The 21,931-nt window shown below is 38.8% G+C and overlaps 1 pseudogene; it reads left to right on the forward strand.

The window, feature by feature from the left end:
- The first annotated feature begins 2,109 nt into the window (after positions 1-2,109).
- Positions 2,110-21,931, forward strand: part of LOC120770579 — a 129,797-nt pseudogene continuing 109,975 nt past the window's right edge.

The following is a 21,931-nucleotide window of genomic DNA, read 5'->3' on the forward strand; positions in this document are numbered from 1 at the left end:
CTCGCTTCATCTCGGCTGGACGAATAGCGGAAATACGCCCCAATTTCCCAGCCGAAGCCGCCGTTTTAGTTAACGAGTGCGACACCTTACGCCATGCCGATCGCGAGGATCCCCGAATAAGGGATATCAATTTGGAGATTCGGCGTATGGTAAAACATCATAAGCGGACAAAACGGATGGAAAGTGAACAGCACCCCCACAGCACTTAGCGTCATAAACGCTCAAATAGTTAGTGGCCTCAACCAGAAATCAACCTGTAAGAGAACGATCATCGTAGCGTTGGACTTGTCAAAAGCTTTTGACATATTCAACCACACAACGCTACTACAGGACATTGAGAAAACTACACTTCCTCTAGGACTGAAGAGGTGGACCATAAACTACCTGAACGGTCGTCAATCATCCGAACTATTTCGAGGTAAAACATCTAAACTGAGAAGAATTAAACAGAAGGTTCCGCAGGGTGGTGTGCTATCCCCGTTGCTGTTTAACTTCTACATCTCGATACTCCCGCAGCCACCAGAGAGGGTTTCCATAACCTCGTACGCAGATGATTGCACGATATTGACGTCGGGCAATGGAATCGATGGCATTTGTTCGAAAGTAAACAACTATCTCTCCGACCTTTCTTGTTTTCTCACTGCACGGAACCTCACACTTTCCACCACCAAATCCACAGCGACCATTTTTACGAACTGGACGAAGAAGTATAGAATTGAACTTAATATTGCAGTCGATGGTGTCAAAACTCCGACTGTCAATAACCCTAAGATTTTAGGTGTAATCTTTGATAGTCTATGCTCCTTCACTCTCCATACGACCGCGATCATCGCCAAGGTACAGAGCCGCAACAAAATCCTCAAGTCCGGCAGCACATGGGGAAAAGACAAAGAAACGTTGTTGGCAACATACAAGGCAATCGGCCGGCCGGTCCTCAACTACGCAGCACCAATATGGTCGCCTAGATGCAGTGGTACGTAGATGAGGAAACTCCAGACCTGCCAAACTACTGCACCCCGGACCACGACGGGATGCCTTTTGAGATCTCCCATCGAACACCTTCATAGTGAGACGCTTATGCTCCCAGTTAAAGAGCATAATGAACTCCTGCTGGGATGTTTTCGTAGAAATCATCCTTGCAACCATCTGCTTGGAGTGGAACCGCCTCCTAGGAGCATCAAGAGGTCTTTCCTCAATTACGTCGACGACATTGAACAATACGTCGAACGGACTTCGGACGCGACTGATTTTCGACAGGTACTAACCGCCATTCACAGTGCAGCCATCAACACCTTCATCGACTCCCTTCCCGTGAATGGCGTTCTTGGAGTCAAACCACCCATCGAAGACGAAGAGCTCGAGTTGCCGCGAGAAACGCGAGTGACCCTAGTGCAATTTCGTTCTGGATAATGTACCAGGTTAAACTCCTACTTATCCAGATAGACCCTGACATACCCAAGGTATGTCCTGCATGCATCTAGTCTCTGCATGACACTGACCACCTCTTTGTCCTACCAACCCCATCCATCTAACACACTTTTTCCTCTGGTCCGACGTTTCCTGGACCTCCCGTTAGATGGCGTCGACGACAAACAGATAACCCTTACCATCCTAGCGGGGATTGATAACCGTTATAACAACAACAACATACACATACATGTGTGCACACCGATCGTAAAAAATCAAACATTTCCAATTTTATTGAAAAAAACGCTGTTGTCTGTCAAGGCTATAAATTGCTAACTGCACTTATCATGCCATACAACCAGAAAACGTTATAGAGAATGGAACTTTTGCTGCCGCACAAATCAAATGCATGCCCGAAAAAAGTACGCTCATCTCATTTCAGTGCTAGTTATTGCATCATACACATAACGAATTTAAATAAAATATTAAAAACAAATATTAAATAAAATCGCATTTCTTAATTTTCATTAGTCTTAACTGACTCTCTCCCAACGATTTTCGTTTTTCTATGAAGAGTCCATTATTGGGCTGAAAATTTTCATTTTTTCTATTTCCGTTTGCCATATTGAACATCTAGAGACGGAACTGGTTTTTCCTTTTTACGATAACTTATTCCAATTTCTAGATGTGTTATCGCTCTATTGTACTCATTCGGCAACCTTATTCAATATAAATAGGTTTGTTGGAAGTGAAATGTTAAATATTTGTATTTGATGATTGAAATTTCGTTAAAGGCTCCGTTTATTTGAAAGTGTTATGTGCGTGCAATTATTTCTGGTTTAGTAATATTATATTTTTACTTGCGCTGTGGATTATTTGTTTTCAGAAGACTATTTGTCTTTAATGGTTATGATGCTTAATCAGCAACCTCAAGGCCAGGGTCAGCAAACGCTTTCGCAGGTTTCCTCCCAATTAATGCAGCAACCAACAATTTCGCAAAATATAAACTCCAGTGTAGGAAAGATAAGTGATTCCCATGGACTATCGTCTATTGGTAAGTTATAACTGTTTTCTTCATTAACTAATCCTTTCTGCATTTGCCATTCTAACTTTATTGAAGAATCGATTATGTGTTTGCAATATAAGTAATTATAATTCTCATATATCGGTTTCTTTAGCTAATATGTTAATTAGATGATAGTGTAACATCTCAATGTAATCCATAAAATTTCCATAAAACTTTAAAAATTGTGTCAAATTCTAAAAACTACGCAGGCGCCTTGAAAAAATGTATTTTGCAGTGCACATTATAATAATACTATAGGGGTATTCTCTTGCTCTTGCAAAGCCCTTGCACGGTGCACGAATTGCAGGTATTTCCTCTTGGTACACCGGCACAACAACAAACACACGCAGAAAATTATTTGCAATGGCTGTTAAATATGTCTGACCAAAACCCATGTTTATTCTCGTGCAATGATACGTAAAAAAATAATTGCAACCTTGCAGTGGCGTAGCTACAACTTCGGGCGCCCGGGGCCAAGGATGTTCTGCCGCCCCCTTTATCTACCTGCCTACAAGTTTCATGAGGTGGTTCGAATAGTGAATTTTTACAAAATATCTTCGATATTAAGTACATATATAAAATTTAGGAACTAGAAGCCACGCTAATTCTGAAGTTCCAAAATTCTCACAATACGGTTTTTGAGGAAATTGATAATAAATTTACAAGACATCTTATTAAACGCCATAGAAAAAACCCATTTTCGCCCTATATCTTGTACACTTTTGGTACAATTTGCTGGAATTTTTGCCCGAATTGGAGTTTTTAAACACCATTTTTGAAAATTTGGAGAAATAAAAGTATTTGTTATATTCAAAGCATAGGGTAACTGTGCGAGTGACACGTCGCGACGACAGAGTACAAATAAAGATACTGTTTTTTTTGTCACTTCTAGTACGTTATAAGCCAAAAGATATATGACAAATTCAAAGACTGACGAGCATTCGAGTAAAAATTAATATTTTTCATTGTTATTCAGATTATTACATTGTGAGTGTACAACTATTTATCTTTTATAATAAATTTTGTAAAAAAAATTTGTTGAAGTATTTTTCTGAATATTAAAAACAGCGAAGATCGTTTTGCCGCCCCCAAGACGTTGGGCCCGGAGCGACAAAGTCTTGGGGGCACCGCCACACCGCCACATTTTTGAAAAAAATATTTATTAACTAGAATGGGGGTTTTTTGCACCTACTATACCGTGATTCCAAATGTAAAGAAAGGCTAAGTTAGGTGCTACCGAACATTTTATACTCCTGCACCTTGCAGAAATCAAAGCAAGGGAATTACTTTAAGATGTAAAACGTCAACCTGAGGATCGAATTCCCAGCAATTTTATATATGCATATACTATATATAACACATACACTGACAGCCACATAAGGTTTGTTAGAAAAACAAAAATCATTATATAGTATGTAGTATAAGGCAGTTGCTGTAGTATGGACCAGATTTTATCTATTTTTCATAATAACACACAATACCACATACTATTAACATCCCACATACCAAAATACTAGTCATAAGAGTAAAGTCAGTTATTATTAGTTATATGGGTGATAGATAGATAGATATATTATTAATGAAGTAATGCACTGCGCCCTAGGGTCTACTATGCCCTCTTCTATATCACATGTCTTCCGCAAGTTCCAGCAGCCTGAACAGTTCCAGGATTTTGCTGGGCGCTACTGATGTGACGTGATCCCTGCCAATGTATGTAGAACCCAGGGCCTTAAGCCTTCTTCTGCAAATCGATGTACAATCCAGAATTAGGTGTGCTGGTCTGGTCCCATCATCTTGGACGCTTGTTCGTCGGCCCTCTCAGTTCCTTCTATCCCTTTATGCCCTGGCACCCGGTTGCACAAAGATAGGCGGTTTAGCTTTTCGATGCATTCCTCTACTAAAAGCGATTTCATCTCATATGCTGAGATCGCTTTTAGTGCCGCTTGACTATCGCTGAGGATGGCGATGCGCTTGTTGCGATAGTTGCGGCGAAGGTTGACTTCTACGCACTGACATATAGCACAAATTTCAGCCTGAAATATACTTGGGAAGCATCCCATTGCTATGGACAGCTTCGTACGCGGCCCCGCAATACCTGCCCCAATACCTTCAGGTGGTTTTGAGCCCTCAGTGAACCACTGGATTGTACTGTCTTCCAGCATCATTTCCAGCATGAAATCACTCCACTCCGTCTTGCTGCCCAGAGTAACTCTAAAGTTCTTTTTGAAATTTATCCTTTTCGTGGTGCCGTCCTTTGGGAGGAGGGCTAGCGGTGTGCTCCCCGCTAGTGCTTCCATCTGTCGAAAGGACATTAGTTTCCCTCTTCCGCAGCCCCCTGCTGATATTAGCAGCATGGTATATTTTGCTACTTGTTTGATCACCTGATGCAGCGGTGTGAGCTCCAGTATGACTTCCAGTTCCACCGTGGGGCATGTGCGCATTGCCCCGAAGAACAGACACAGGCAAGCCTTTGCAGCTTTGACAGTCTCCGGACCACCGAAGAAGCAACCGCTCCATAGGTGACAATAGGCCTTACAATCATGGTATACAGCCATCTAATGATACTTGGCTTGCATCATTGCATCCCCAGGATCTGCCGGCCAGGCGTCTGCATATCATAAGTGCTTTAGTTGCTTTGGACAGCGTTAAGTCCAAATGCCTACTCCACCGTAAGAATGAGTCTAAAGTGAGGCCAACGAATTTGACCTCCTTCGACATCTCCAAATCCATGCCTCCAATTGTTAGGGACCTCAAACCCGGAAGAGATCTACGCTTAGTGAAAGGGATTACGGTAGCTTTTGCCGGGTTAATATTTAGCCCTACCGTGTTGCACCATCCCTTCGCTAGGTGTAAGCCCCTTTGAACAATGTCACAGAGAGTGTTCTCAAATCTACCTCGCGCCATTATGACAATGTCGTCCGCGTACCCTTGACAGCGGATTCCATTGCTGGTGAGCAATTCAAGGAGCTCATCTACTACCAGGCTACATAGCAGAGGAGATAGTACTCCACCCTGTGGGCAGCCCCTTGTGGTGCCAAGACGGATCTTGCTTTCCCCCACCGTTGTTTCCGCTACTCTAGTGCGCAGTAGGGCTTCTATCCATCTGTATACTGGAGCCGTTACGTTCCTTATCTCAAGTGCCTTGCTCACGCTAGTGTGAGACGCGTTATCAAAAACACCCTCAATGACTAGGAAGGCGCAAATCGCAAACTCGCCATTATCCAGCGAATCTTGCAACTCAGATGTGAGTTGGTACAGAGCAGTGTTAGTGGATCTGCCCGCTCTGTACGCGTGCTGTTTGGCATGTAGGGGTGCGATTTTCAGCGCTTCCGATCTGATGTGGTTCCATGGGTGGTAAGTCAAGTTTTCACTCAAATTTATTTATCAAAGCACAAAGATACATTGTTATGAATAAAACACACTAGATCATTTTCATTGTGATAACTTACATATTGGGCGATATATGCGGTACAAAGTAAGGGAAGTTCGATTATCTTCATATTAGATATATGGGGACTAAGGCAAGTATTGGTCCGATTCAACCTTATTTTTGACATACAGACATACCATGGTCAGAGAGCTACTATCCCTTATTTCTTATTTTCCTAATTACAACTATATATCTCAAATATTGACCGATATTGTTGAACAAAAGTCTAAATATTCGGGACCTAGGGGCTTGAACAGTTTTCATTGAATTTAAACAATTTTTGTATAAGTTGGCACACACTAAAGTACTTTTTCTTGCAAAAGTTAATCCCGTTATATTAATTGCTTCTTGATTTGAGTACTGTTGTGTGCCGTTATATGGGGAGCTTGCGGGAGTTTCATCCGGTTTCATCCACTTTAACACTGTCGGTAGGAACTCCTGTAATATTCGTGCTGGGCGATTTGGTTTATTGTACCTTTAGTGGTTTAGGAGATACATATGTATATACATTAAACTTATTAGTAGACGGGGTCACGCCCACTTTTTCAAAGAAAAATTCTCAAAAGTGACCCTTGTTACAGCAATTCTCTGTACCAAATTACAGCTTTATATCTTAATTTAGTGCATAGTTACGATACTTTATATGTTTTCGGTTAATGGCGATTTGTGGCACTGATCCGATTATACCCATCTACCAACTCGAAATTTTTTTGTTCTATGGAACCTACATACATACCAAGTTTTATCAAGATATCTACATTTTTACTCAAGTTACAGACTGACAGACAGTCAACCGTCATCCTGAATATACAAGATCTTCTTCTTTTTAATTGGCGTAGACACCGCTTACGCGATTATAGCCGCCGTGTTTGAATAGCTCGGCCGGCAATCCATCGGCCCCCGCCGCTTTGTTTTCTTCAGGCGGGTAATTGCTATTGGAACTTCTTCATGGTCGGGCAATGGAACTTCTGCTCCATCGTCATCGATTGGGGAATCGGGTTCGCCTTCTCCTGATGTTCTACGTTCACTGCCATTCAGCAGAGTGGAGAAGTGTTCCATCCATAATTTAAGTATGCTCTGAGCATCGGTGACTAGATTACCTTTGGGGGTTCTACAAGAGTATGCTCCGGTCTTGAAACCTTCTGTAAGCCGCCGCATTTTTTCGTAGAATTTTCGAGCAATACCCCTGTCGGCTAGCTTATCAAGCTCTTCGTACTCACGCATGTCGGCCACCTTGTTTCTCTGTCTGCAAATGCGTCACGCTTCCCTCTTCATCCCTCGGTATCTATCCCATCCCGCACGTGTTGATCGTAACGTTGCGAGGTAGGCAGTCTGTTTTCTCTCCGCTGCGACACGGCACTCCTCGTCGTACCAGCTGTTCTTTTGCACTTTCCGAAAGCCAATGGTTTCGTTTGCAGCTGTACGTAAGGAGTTTGAAATGCCATCCCACACTTCCCTTATACAGAGAGCAGGAGTGCAAGCCGAGTAGTAAATCGTTCTGCTGTCTGTTGTGATTGCAGCTTCTCGACGTCGAACTTTCCTAATGTTTGTTGACGTGCGCTTTTTGCTGCACAGAGGCGGGTGTATCAGCGATATGTTGAAGAACCTCGCTTTGATTCGGATTGTAGCTAGACCTTCATTCACCGGAGTGAATGATAGTACTCAGCAACGGAGTCTCTCTCCCACCACGAATCCCGCACCAAACTTGCGCTCCTTTATATTGCCACTGTAGTAAATACCACAAGGACCTATTTGTCTCAGTCTTTGTCCCTCGCATTTCTTGGACGGCGGTAATGTCAGCCTTTATTTTCGTGAGGATATCAACCAGCTGGGCAGCGGCACCTTTCCAATTAAGGGATCGGACATTCCAGGTGCATGTAATCCTTATTTCGTTTGCCATGGTCGTCATCAAAAGTGGGGTTTCTCATCCGAGGCTGATTGCTACTTTTCATTGGGGTATTTTTTTTAGGTGGAGGGTCCCAAACCCACCCTTCTTCACTTTAGCTCGCCTTCAAACGGATGTTCTTAGGCTACCCAGAGGATACTTGGTCAAAGACCGGAAGTCGTGAGCTGCTTGAACCATATGTAAAAGAATCGTTTCTGGCCAGTCCCAAGCGAATGGCAATCAGAGAACTTTCCTCACTTGCATGAACTTCTACACATGACTTCATCCTCCATTTCTCAACTGGGTATTAGAAATATGTTGTTTGGTTGATAATGAAGTTTGAATTACAACTTTGTGATTTGTTTTGAATGGTTTTTACCAAATGCTACCGCTAATCCAACGAAATCGATGAGAAACGTGTTGACAACATCGATGTCTCCTACGGCGCACACACCCACGAATCACCAAAGATTTGATTTTGGTTTTATTTTTTCTTTTATCCTTGAATAAGTTAACACACCGCAATCATGCGATCAATTATTTGAGGAACTGTACATTTATGATGTAGGAGTAGAAAATTTTTGTTTTTGTTTCGAGTACACAAATATGTCAAAAACTTTTATATATTGATTTTTACTTTTCGGTTCCAAAATAAAAAACTTTTATATATTGATTTTCGCTTCTTTCGCCAGAATTATAGTTCTGTGGTAAGTTTTAAATAATCATTACGCATTAAGAGTTGAAGTGTAAACTTTTGGTTTTGTCTTTGCGATTTGAAAGTAATAACGTGAGAGTTACTACTTCGAGCGTATCAACAATTTTGCTATATTAATGTATTATTACTTCTAGCAGCCAAATTTGACTATTTTATTTCGATTACGAGCAATGATAATTATATTATTATCATTTAAAATTGTGTGAAATATCTTAATAATAAACTATAAAATGGAAGGGTTTCAAGACTTATGCCATTAAAATAAACTGTTCATTGAATTAAAAAAAAAAATCTAATTTAATTTATTTTAGGGTTGCTAGAGTTAGCACATCGAGAATACCAGGCTGTGGATTATGAAAACGCAGAAAAGCACTGTATGCAATTGTGGAGACAGGATAGCACAAATACAGGTGTTCTATTGCTGCTTTCGTCAATTCATTTTCAGTGCCGACGTTTAGATAAATCTGCTCAGTTTTCAACTCTTGCAATAAAACAAAATCCTCTATTGGCCGAAGCTTACAGGTAAGTAGTATATGCTTTGTAAAAATAATAATAATAAGCAAGGTTGATATACCATATATGTATATCGGCAAACGTGTAAGATGTTTAGAAAAATTAGTAGAACGTGTTATATTAGAAAAAGTGGGGAATACTACAGTCACGTCATATTTTATCATACGACAATAGAGAATCAAGTTTGTCGGTTGTCATTCTCTCAAATACAAAAGGTTCTTCCACCAATAAAAAAAAACTTGTAAGTAATATAATACATGTGCAAATTGATTGAATATATTGTGAAATAAAAATTATAAATAATGCTATTTGTCAATAAATAAATAAATGATAAATTAAAAAAAGGATAAAGTTAATAAAATTTTTGCGTCATATTTCGTCGTACGCTACATATTTAAGTAATCAATATCGATTATTGTTATATTATACACTATAAAGTTGTTTTGAAACTGCACATTTAGTAATTTGTGGGTCCATCATTTAGAGCTACTTCTTTTATACCAAAGGGGAAATCTTCTAGATGATGCACAATTCTTACCGTACACTCAGTGCACTTCCTTCAGGACAACGCTCGATTCAAATTTCTCAATATGTCGAACTTGCGCAGCGGCACGTCTACTTATTAAACCCTTAAACTCCGTAAGCTTCGGATCTACCTTGCGGGACTGCCGTTGCTGATATAATGTCTAAGTCTGAACAGGGAAAATCTCATCTTGGCATATATTTTACGGGTTAACGCTTGCGCCAATACCGGTGCTACATACAACATTACTGATTGGGTACCTTTTGCCAAAAGTAACCGTCTGTCTTGGTTTGGCCCACATATGTTGGCCATAATTAGCAATAAGTCTGATAGTACTAGTGTAACTTTTTCACAGGTTTTTCAATGTGCATCTTGTAGTTGATTCTCGCATTAATTACCACACCCAAGTATTTTATGGCTGAGTTGTAATTATATACCCGTCAATCTTTAGATGCAGCTAGCCAGTTTTTAATTTTCTGCGATGTAGATACACATGCGCTTTGGATTTGATGTAACTCCTTGGCTAGTATTGCCTAGTATTATAGTCTCTTTTGTAGAGGAAGCCGCCGGTACACCACTCACAGTACATCTTTTGATTCATTTGTCAGTGTCGTATAACAGCAGGCTGCCTGTTTACCTCTTATAATCTTCAATAAATATGCCTGAGTTTTGAGATTCTGTAACGCTCGCATTATGTGTGTGTCCGGGGGGTCAAATTTGATGATTTGGCTGTATTTTTTGGTGTCACGCATCAAACTTGCATCTTCACTGGTTTTTATCTAATATTCTGGTCAACTTTTTGATTGCATCGACAGTCGAGCGCTTTCTGCGAAAACCATATTTGTTGCTAGATAATCCATCGTCAACTTCTTCTAGGTGTGCTTCAAGGCGTTCACAAATCTAGAATTTTTCCAATTCTGTCCAACTTGCACAGTGGTCGATACGAACTGGGATCTCCAACTGTTTTTATACTTTCGCAACAAAGTTGCTAAGGAGAGTATTATAGTTTTGTTCACATAACGGTTGTTTGTAAGTCCTAAAACTAAAAGAGTCAGATATAGGGTTATATATACCAAAGTGATCAGGGTGACGAGTAGAGTTGAAATCCGGATGTCTGTCTGTCCGTCCGTCCGTGCAAGCTGTAACTTGAGTAAAAATTGAGATATCATCATGAAACTTGGTACACGTATTTCTTGGGTTAAGTTCGAAGATGGGCAAAATCGGCCCACTGCCACGCCCACAAAAGCGCGGAAACCGAAAACTTATAAAGTGTCATAACTTAGCCATAAATAAAGATATTATAGTGAAATTTGGCACAAAGGATTGCATTAGGGAGGGGAATATTTGGACGTATTTTTTTGGAAAAGTGGGCGTGGCCCCACCCCCTACTAAGTTTTTTGTACATATCTCGGAAACTACTATAGCTACGTCAACCAAACTCTACAGAGTTGTTTCCTTCAGGCGTTTCCATATACAGTTCAAAAATGGAAGAAATCGGATAATAACCACGACCACCTCCCATACAAATGTTATGTTGAAAATCACTAAAAGTGCGTTAACCGACTAAATAAAATCGTCAGAAACACTAAATTTTACGGAAGAACAGGCAGAAAGAAGCTGAACACAGGCTTTTTCTAAAAATTTAAAATGGGCTTGGCGCCGCCCACTTATGGACCAAAAACCATATCTCAGGAACTACTCTACCGACTTCAATGAAATTCGGTATATAATATTTCACAACCACGCCTTCTACCAATATAACGCTATTTTGAATTCCATCTCATGCCTTCTCTGAAAAATTTACACATTAGGAACCAATGATGATAGCGGAATAAAACTTTACACAAATACGGTATTTGAAAAATATGTAAATGACGGATAATGAAATCTCGATTATCACTTTATCATGCGAGAGTATAAAATGTTATGTGACACCCGAACTTAGCCCTTCCTTCCTTGTTTTTTTCGGCTTCTGTATCAGGACCAAACATTGATGTTTTCATATTTTTGGGAAAATACCAACGTGCGTTAGCATATTTGTCGCAATTATTAAATCGCATTATACAAGGAGTGTTTCAAAGTAAACAAAACTTAAAAAAACAGAACAAATGTTTTTTTCGGCAAATCAATTTATTTTATTCAAAATAGTCTCCTTCTGCTTCAATACAGCTTTTTGACGCTCCAAAAGCATGTCGAACGAGTGTTTTTGCTCGTTGGCCGGTACGGCCGTCAGTATGCCGGTGCAAGCCTTTTGAATGGCCTCTATGTCTGCATAATGCTTTCCTTTCATGGGGAGATGCCCTTTTCAAAAAGGAAGAAGTCGCACGGTGCCATATCAGGTGAATAAGGCGAGTGGTTAATGGTTAAAATGTGATTTTTGGTCAAATAATCGTCCTTCGTCAGTCAATTTGTGCGGAACAAACCGTGCACACACCTTTCGTAAGCCAAATGTTCGGTCAAAATGCGATAAATCGATGTTTTGGAGGTGTTCAATTCCATTTCCATGAATTTCAATGATGATTTCGGCTGATTGTTGATGAATTTACGCACATGCACGCATTCGATGGAATTTCAGGTGATCACGGATTTTGATTGGCGGCCAATCATTGGCCCATATGTTGACCGTCATTTATGTCCTCACGACCACTTTGAAAATGTTGAAACCACTCATGCACTCTGCTACGGATAAGCAATCATCGAAAAAACTTGTTTCATCAATTGAAAGTTTCGGTAAAAGTTTTACCAATTTTAAAACAAAATTTAATGTTGACTCTTTGTTCGAAGTTCATTTTCGCACCGATAACATAAACATACTGACACCTACAACGCAATAACTTCACTTCCAATCTATGAAATGTCATGAAATTTTCACTGGACAATGGATAAAGATAGCAGATTCTGTTTGATACCTAAGCTTAAATTGATATCCTAAGCTTAAATCTGGCAGCATAGATCTATTTGCAAAAATTTACGCTTGACATTGCTGTCAGAAAAAATGTATGTATCAACTGAATTTTAGAATCGTTGGTGTAAACAAAATAAAGATTTCTCCTTTGTTTTCAAATAAAATGTAAAAATTTGCCTTAATATGCAAAATTTTTGAAACTGTTTATGACATATTACTTTTAAATCTAACGTTTAATGAGAGTTGTAAGCCAACCCATTAGAAACAAGGTAAATATACTGTGAGTGTCAAAAATAAGTAAACAGCAATTCTATCAATCTTATAGTGTTTATTACAACGCAGTCTTTAATACAATCATAAAAAGTGTTGTTATATAATTCAAAACTTATATTATAAGAGTTAAACTTACACCTGGAGAGTCAAGGAAAACATTTTCGCGTGACTGTGAGGGGTGCAAGCCGAAAAGGCAGCGTTCGTTAGAACTCAGAGCGTCGACTAAGTATTCGTTTAATTGCCCAGATGTTAAATTTATCAAAATCTGTGGTTTATGACATCATGACGGAGCACTTGGAAATCGCGCTGACAGTGCTGCATCGATGCAGAAGGTGCCTATTTTGAAAGTTTTTAAATAATTGTAACGATTGGTTCAATACATTTTTTTAAATCGATTCAGTCCAATTACTTTCCGAACAACCCTGTACGTACATATATTTCTCAAATATTCATAAGCAAAATCAAGTAATCTTCAGTTTTAAGTAAAGCAAAACAAACAAATGTAGAGCCAAAAACATTTCATAGCTAAAATCAATTTGCTTGAAAAAATAGGTACGCTTTTAATAAGACAATTATTATGGAAAAACAAATTATGATAAAACAGTTTTTTTGTATATTTAATATTACTCAGTTAATAGCCAGTATATCCACCATTTTCTGGATTACTTTACTTATTCGTTTGGGCATACTACTGATTAAAGTCTGACTTGTTTCGTTAGGTATTAGTTGTCCGGTATGTAGGTCCTACAAAAAGATCCCCAAACCATGGCGTTCCCACCTCCATGCTTCACAGTTTTTTTGTGAATCGAATGTGAAACTCATTTCCTTTTGGATGGCGCACATTTTTCTCACAATCGTTTCCAAACATATTTATTTTCGTTTCGTTATTAGTCCTGGTAGCTTGACCTTTTGTAAACGCCTGCGAACTGTTTGAACATTTACCATATTTCTTATTCTGCTGCTATCACCTTCGACGACTTGAATGGGTCCTTTTTACAAATAGTAACAATGTGACTATCAAGGACTTTATTCGTTTTTTGTGGTCTGCCACGAGTCTACCTTCTAGGTTTTTGCTTGAAAGCATTTTTAACAAAATTATGAGATCTTAGCATTAATTTCCCAATTTCTCGAGTTGGTTTTCTTTGCTTTCTGAGATTTGAAACCAGCCGGGCTTCTTCAACAGTGCAATGTGACTTAACTGATTAAGAAATATTTTAATTTATCTGCAGCATTTTGAGGTTTAATGAAAGAAAACTTACCAATACAGAAACAAAAACTTGAAATATAAGATAAAATTAACTTTGTTTTCACAAAAAAGCAAGCTTTTTTTCTGAGTATTCATGCAAAACTGTCGTTCTGATTGAAATGTCTATATTGAATTGTCTATTTTTTAAATAAATTTTTAATAAATAATCAATGGAATTTAAAGACGATTTTAATATTTTTAATGTTCTTAATTAATTGTAATGAATTATCTATGCTTATGCCTATTTAAATACACGTTCACTAACGCTTCTCCTTGCCTCTCGCAAGCAATATTTAAAACTCTCCCCTTTTGCTTTCAACATTTAGAACGAAGTAGTTGAACGATCTTAAAAGGGATCAAGGAACGAAATGCCACATAATTATTATAGTAATATTTTTTTTATATATTTTGTTTTAAAAATGTTAAATAAGCTCGAAGGTATCAGTATTTCTCTGAAGAAATTAAGTATTGTAATAATCGGATAATACTCCTCCATTGAAACGCCTGCCAATTTTCACAGGCTTCTCTTGAAATCAACTTTACTCCATTAAGGGAGATCTGAATTGACCGCAACAAATGGTAGTCCGATGGTGCAAGGTGGTGGATGCATCAAAACTTCCCAGCCAAGCTCTCCCAGTTTTTGCCGAGTCATCAAAGATATGTACGGTTTAGCGTTGTCCTGATGTAAAACGAAGCCCTTTCTGTCGATCAGTTCTGGCTGTTTTTTCGATTGCTTGCTTCAAACTTATCAGTTGTTGACAGTAAAATGTAGAATCAATCGTTCGGCCAGATTGGCTGCTTATGTGACGGTCCTGGTCAATCTTTTCCATAATCTCATCGACTTTTTCAACGACAGGTCGACCAGAGCGAGGTGCATCTTTCGCATCAAAATTTCCAGAACGGAAGCGAGCGAACCATTGTTGTGCTACACGAACTGATACAGCATCGACTCGGTAAACTTGAAAAATTTCATTGGTGGCTTGCGTGGCATTCTTCCCTTTTTTATACAATATCAAAATATAGTGAATTTCTTCATGATTTACACTCATTTTTGAAGAGCTGTAACTTTTGTTCAACTTCCCAGAATTTAATTTTTTTGTTTAAATGAATGAATGAATTTGTTTAATCCAGTGGTCGGCAAGTGCCGAGTGCACGCATACAAAAATATTCTTGCTTGTGTATGTGGCAAAAATACTCATTGCCGCTGTCAAATTGTACATCCAAAAAATTTTGCGCGCAAATAATATATATTTTTTTGAAAATTTCACAGAACACTTTAAAAATAACTGAGAAGTATTAGATATTATTATATCAGAACTGCTTTTCGAAATTTTGAAATTGTTAATAATTGGAAATAATTCAAATATGTGTATGTTTATTTTCGTTTTATATAATGTAATCGTTTCAACAAGCAAAGCCATATCTTTGCCAATTTGGCCAAAGCAATTTAAAACATTTTCAACAAGATTTTTTACAAAAGGACCGTCTTCATATGGACGACATTTCTTTGCCAATGCAAGCGGAACAACATAAGGGGCTTTTAATATTTGGCGTTCTTCACAATTTTGATTATGATCTGGCTGATTTAAAAATTTATTGAACACTTTGGCTTTCATTTCGACAAGTAGTTCCGCTCTTTCATCATTTTTGTACTTTTCATAATCAATATGGTGTGACATGTAGTGCCTTCTTATGTTATATTTGCTGCATTTTGCTAATTGTGTCGAACAAATGTAGCATTGCGGCTTTTTTAAATAATTTTCAAAGAAAAAAACATCAATTCCCAAGAATTGTCAAACATATTTTTGCAGTGTATTTGAATTAAACAAGCGCGCATAATGTTGCTTTAACAAAAGTCAAGCACAGACTAGCTGCTTTGTGTATACAAATCTCTTGCGTACATGTGAATTGCCGATCGTGTCTGTGTAAAAACACGATTGCAGTCGGGCCCGCGGGTCTATGGGCTGTCAACCACTGGTTTAATCCAATGAATTTATGATGAAATTTTACAAAAACAAATTAATAAATGGAAATATCGCTTTCTTATAAATAGCATTAATAATGGGTTGTCAAAAAAGTCTTGCGGTATTTTATTGAATTTTTTTTATTTTTATTGAAATTGAAATTAATTTTTGATGACTCATGCCCAGCTCTTGACCGATGCTACAGCTGCTACTATGCCTGTCTCTTTCGACCAATTCAGCGATTTTATCGCATTTTTCGACGACAGGCCTTCCGGAGCGTGGCGCATCTTCGACCACCTCTACACCAGAACGAAAACGTTGAAACCATCGTTGTGCGGTGGAAATGGAAACTGTATCGGGTCCATAAACTGCACAAATTTTATTGGCGGCTTGAGATGCATTTTTGCCTTTATCGTAGTAGTACTGTAAAATATGCCGTATTTTCTCTTTATTTTGCTCCATGTTTGCGACGCTATAACTCGCGAACGACTTAAAAGAAACGACAATCAATCAAACACGTGTTAGCGCGTGAAATAAGCTTTCCAAAAAGGTATAGCATGACCCGATGCGCCGAATAAAACTAGAACTACGCGCTTTCAGCGCCAACTAGCGAAAATACCGCAAGACTTTTTTGACAAACTATTATATAGAATTTATACCGTACGCATAACACACCCTGAGTATTATTGTTGACTAGAATTGGAGGCCCCACCACTTTTTCAACGCTCAAAGTCGTAGATTTGCAGAAAAATACCCCTTTCCCAGAAGCATGTGAGGCGATGTGGTTGCTTGAGGACGACGGTTACTGAACAAAACGATGTTCCTCCATGTTGTGCCGGTCAGCGACTATACTACGTTGACAGATGTAACCACCGGCATTTGTGAGACAAGTATAAAAAGGCTTTGTTATATGACATTGCTCGCCGATACCAAGAGATAACACTGGCCAACTATGCCATAATTTTAAACGAATCGCTGAAGCTTATTGAGGTTAAAATCCTTGCTACTACGGCTTTGGGAATTCAAGTTAACCCAACAGAGCCCCTTTTACTACCGGAACAAATGCAAATTTTCAATTTAATAACAAACCGCCTAGCTAGCGGACAAGAGGGGTATTTTTTTCTTGGGCGCACCTGAGAGCACTGACAAAACTTTCTTGAATTTGCTGCTGGCACAGTTGCGTAAAAACAAGTGCTTGCGCTGCCAGTTGCGTTCTCCGGAATAACCTTGATAAGTGGTGGCAGAACCGCATACTCAATATTCAAGTTCCCTTCCCGCTGAACGTTGCAGTATAAGAAAGACCATTTGCAACATCCGCAAAAGTGGTCGCAGTGCAATGATGAAAATAGATCGTGTGGGATGAATGCGCAATGACATTCGGGGAAATTGAATCCTGATGGATGGAGTGGTCGTCTTCCTGTCATGTGATTTCCGACACGCGTCGACTATCGAGCAACTTACCGCGGCAGACTAGATAAACGCATGCATTTCGGCTTCGCCGCTGTGAACTACTAATACGAGGGTCCAGCTCTTCAATGATCAGAAGTTTGGACTATTCATACAAAAACTTCTCGAGGTCGGCGAAGGTCGCATGCCGATGAATAGTAACGGCAAAATAACCTTTGAGAGCCTATTTAGCTCGGAAGATAACCTTATTAATCAGGTATTTCCGAGTTTACAAGAAAACTTGATTAACGAGGAGTGGTTGTCCGAAAGAGCTATTACAGCGCCCAAAAACGGATTAGTAGAAATAATTAATGAAAGAATAATAGTGAAAGTTCCATGTGAGATGAATCACAATAGTCACGGCGATGACAATTATACAAGATGCTTTCCAAAGTAAACAGGACTTATTAAATCTAGCGCCCCCTGGTGGCACAGTCTATATGTCGATGGTGCGTTAGAATCTGCTATCTTTATCGATTTTCCAGTGAGAATTTCATGACATTTCATAGATGAAGTTATTGCGTTTTAAGTGTCAGTATGTTTATGTTATCGGTGCGAAAATGAGCTTCGAACAAAGAGCCAAGATTAAATTTTGTTTTAAAATTGGTAAAACTTTTACCGAAAGTTTCAATTGATGAAAGAAGTTTTTTCGATGATTGATTATCCGTAGCAAAGTGCATGAGTGGTTTCAACATTTTCAAAGTGGTCGTGAGGACATAAATGACGGTCAACATGCAAAATCCGTGGTCACCGGAAATTCCATCGAAACTGTACGAGAATTCATCAAAAATCAGCCGACGATTATTTGACCAAAAATCACATTTTAACCATTAACCACTCGCCGTATTCACCTAATATGGTACCGTGCGACTTCTTTATTTTCGGAAAAATGCATTTGTCCTTGAAAGGAAAGCGTTATGTAGATGTAGAAGCCACTCAAAAGGCTTGCACCGGCATACTGACGGGCATACCGGCCAATGAGCTAAAACACTCGTTCGACATTCTTTTGGACCGTGCAAAAAGCCGTATTGAAGCCGAAGGAGACTATTTTGAATAAAAAAAAATTGATTTTGCCGAGAAAAAACAATTTGTTCTGTTTTTTTAAAGTCCTGTTTACTTTGGAACACACTTTGTATATCCTGTAGAGTTTTTAAATTCTCTCGATCTATCAAGGGTATCCTCCCACAAATTGAAACTCAAAGTTGGAAACAGACGATCAATCTCGAACATCGTGGCAAAGGTGAGCCAAAAATAGTTTCGACAGAGCAGGTTAAAAATCAAGATTATGTTGTCAGTTTATTTCGATTATCGTTGTGTGATGCACTACGAATTTCTTCCGACCGACCAAACAATCAATAAGGCACCGCGATAATGCATCGTCGCATACTGCATTGATTTCTTCGCCAAATTTTTAACCGCAACTACCGTATTCGTCTGATTTAGCTCCGTGTGACTTCTGGAAACACAAACCATCGCTCCGAGGAAACCGTTTTGAGTCAATTGAAGACATTAAACGTCAATCGTTTCGAGCATTGAGGGCTATTCCAGAAATTGTTTTTAACAATTGTTTTGAGGATCGGAAAACACGATGGAACAACAAATTATGAACAATGCCATACACTTTTTTTGTTCATATGTAGTAGTACATACTTATGTATAGTACATTGCTTCAAAATTCATAAGTTCAGAGATTTATCGAATTCACATTTTATTTAGTGGACCCAGATAAATGCTGTTTATTTTAAATTGGCGTATATTTAAATACGTCTAAATACTCCCACAAGTATACGTACACTACGTCAGGGATGGGCAAATTTTTAGCCCACAAAGTTAGCAAAGGGCGAACGAGGCCTAGATGAGGGGAATATCAGTTTACGGAAGGAAAGGCATAAAAAATTGCAAAAAAAAATCAATTACATCCCCCTGAAACTTGATGTTCATCGCAGAATGGCTGCGGCAATACTAACATAGTACACAAATTAAAGAGCAGTCATATCGGAATTACACAGTTGTGTGAACAAAAAGAGGTAAAAATATTTAGCAGGTTTTAGAGTTTCGCATTAATATTTGTTTTTATTTATCTTTGTATGGTGGGAAATTCTAATCACTGTTAGAAAAAAATTATATAAGTTATACTTGTATCTAAAAACAATTTCATTTAATAAGAAAACAGCATATATACATATGTATACAAATGTGATAAAACTGTAATGGTGATGATGCCACTTGAAAAAATTAATTTTAGTTACAATTGGGAAAACTTTTCTCAAGTTAGTTAGTTACTTACGGGAAATTTTCACCCGACTTTACCCATTTTAGTCTCAAAAATGTATTGTTAGAAGTAAAACACGCTCTCAAAGTTTCATCAATATTACTCACACCTTGGCCGATATATGCACATAAAGTCATCGGAAATCTTTGAATTAGGTTCACGGCATTCAAGTCTCTTTTTATACACACACATATTCTTATCACGGAAATTTCAATTATATATTAGGTCTTTGTATCCGCCGTTTTTTTTTTTTGCAAATTTAAGGCTTTATTGTATACACAAATTAAATTAAAAAACGGTTACAAAAATGTTATTCAAAATATTGGCCGTCGCTAGCTACTAATTTTGATCATCTTTCTGGCAGCATGCGTATTCCGTGACGAAAGAACTCCCCATCTTTCGAGTCGATCCATGTATCAATCCAATTTTTGACTTCTTCATAAGAACTGAAGTGCTCGTTAGCTAGACCGTGTGCCATCGATTGGAACAAGTGGTAGTCAGATGGCGCAACGTCTGGAGAATACGGCGGACGTGGTAAGAGCTCCCATTTCAGTGTCTCCAAATATTTTTTGACCACCTTTGCGACGTGAGGTCGAGCATTGTCATGCTGGAGAATGACTTTATCGTGTCTTTCCTCGTACTGTGGCCATTTTTCTTTTAGTGCTCGGCTCAAACTTGGCTTTAGCAGCTCATAATATATCACCCCTAGCTGGTTCCACCAAATGCACAGCATGACCTTGGCGCGGTGAATGTTCGGTTTTGCCGTCGACGTGGAGGCATGTCCAGGCTTTCCCCATGACTTTCTTCGCTTAGGATTATCGTAGTGGGCCCATTTTTCGTCGCCAGTTACAATGCGATGTAAAAATTCCTTTCGGTTGTGCCTTTGAAGCAGCTGTTCATATGCAAAGAAGCGCCGTTCGACATCTCTTGGCTTCAAGTCGTAAGACTCCTTGTTTCTGAATCATCCCCATGGCTTTGAGTCGTTTTGATAGGGCTTGCTGTGTCACTTGCAACGATTCGGCCAATTTTTCTTGGGTTTGAAACGCATCTTGGTCGAGTAATGCTTCTAATTCAGCATCTTCGAAAATCTTCTCACCTCCACCACCATGCCGGTCTTCGACTTCATAACGTTGAAACCATTCGCGACATGTTCTTTCACTTAGGACAGCCTCACCGTACGTATCCGAAAGCATACGATGAGCCTCAGCCGCACTTTTCTTGTAATTAAAAAAAGAAAAGCAAAATTTCCCGCAAATGTCGAGAATTCGTCTCAAAAAGTGACATTTTCAGTTGCGAATAAATTTTGGATGCAAACAGATCTCTACAAATATTTTGTTGGGTTAGTGTTGACACAAATGTCCAAGATCGACCAGTGCTTGACCCCAGAGACATCTATTGGAAAACGGCGGAAGCAAAGTTGTAGACTTAATATCTCAAACTTTGACTGATATTTTCGGTAAACTCTCACACCATCTGGGTGGTGAAATTCAATCTTCTGACGTATTTGTTATTGATTTGTCGCGCTTTTAGTAGTTTTACACAGTACCATTATATTGGGAGTGGGCGAATTTCGTGGTAGTATCTTTAGTGGTTTAAGAGAAATAAACATTAAATCTATTAAAGGAGGGCCGCGGCCACATTTTCAAGATGTTTAGCCCAAAAGAGCCTTTTGCTACTGCGATTCCCTCTGCAAAATTACAGTTATTTATCTAAATTTAGTTTTGTGGGTGTGGCAATAGTCCGATTATGCCCATCTACGAACTCGTTTTGCCACGGAACACGTGTGCCAAGTTTTATTATGATATCTCAATTTTTACTTAAGTTACAGCTTGAACAGACAGACGGATAGGTAGACATCCAGATTTCAACTCGTCTCGTCATCATGATTATTAATATGTATGTATAGAACCCTATACCTATGTTGATTAGCTTTAGGTGATTCAAACAATCGTTAGATTAACAAAACTATGTATTGCTATATTTGAGAAATATCAAGTGCCACTACAATCGGGTCTACGTAACCGGAACGGTCACGGATCTTTATCCGACAAAGCACTGTCAAACCGGTATAATCTCTCTATATTACTTCAAGAATATTTTTCTCGCTAAAAACATCAACAAAATATTTCACTTTTCAATTTTTTCATACTAAGTTTGGTTTATCATTCCTAACTTGATCTCGTATTAAATCACTGAGTTCATTATTATAAAATTACTTTGGCGTAGATGTTTCACCATTCCAGTCACTTTTTTAGCGAAATCATCCTTTCTGAGAGCAGGCGAATT

The sequence above is a fragment of the Bactrocera tryoni genome, chromosome 3 (genome assembly GCF_016617805.1).
Source record: "Bactrocera tryoni isolate S06 chromosome 3, CSIRO_BtryS06_freeze2, whole genome shotgun sequence".
NCBI lineage: Eukaryota > Metazoa > Arthropoda > Insecta > Diptera > Tephritidae > Bactrocera > Bactrocera tryoni.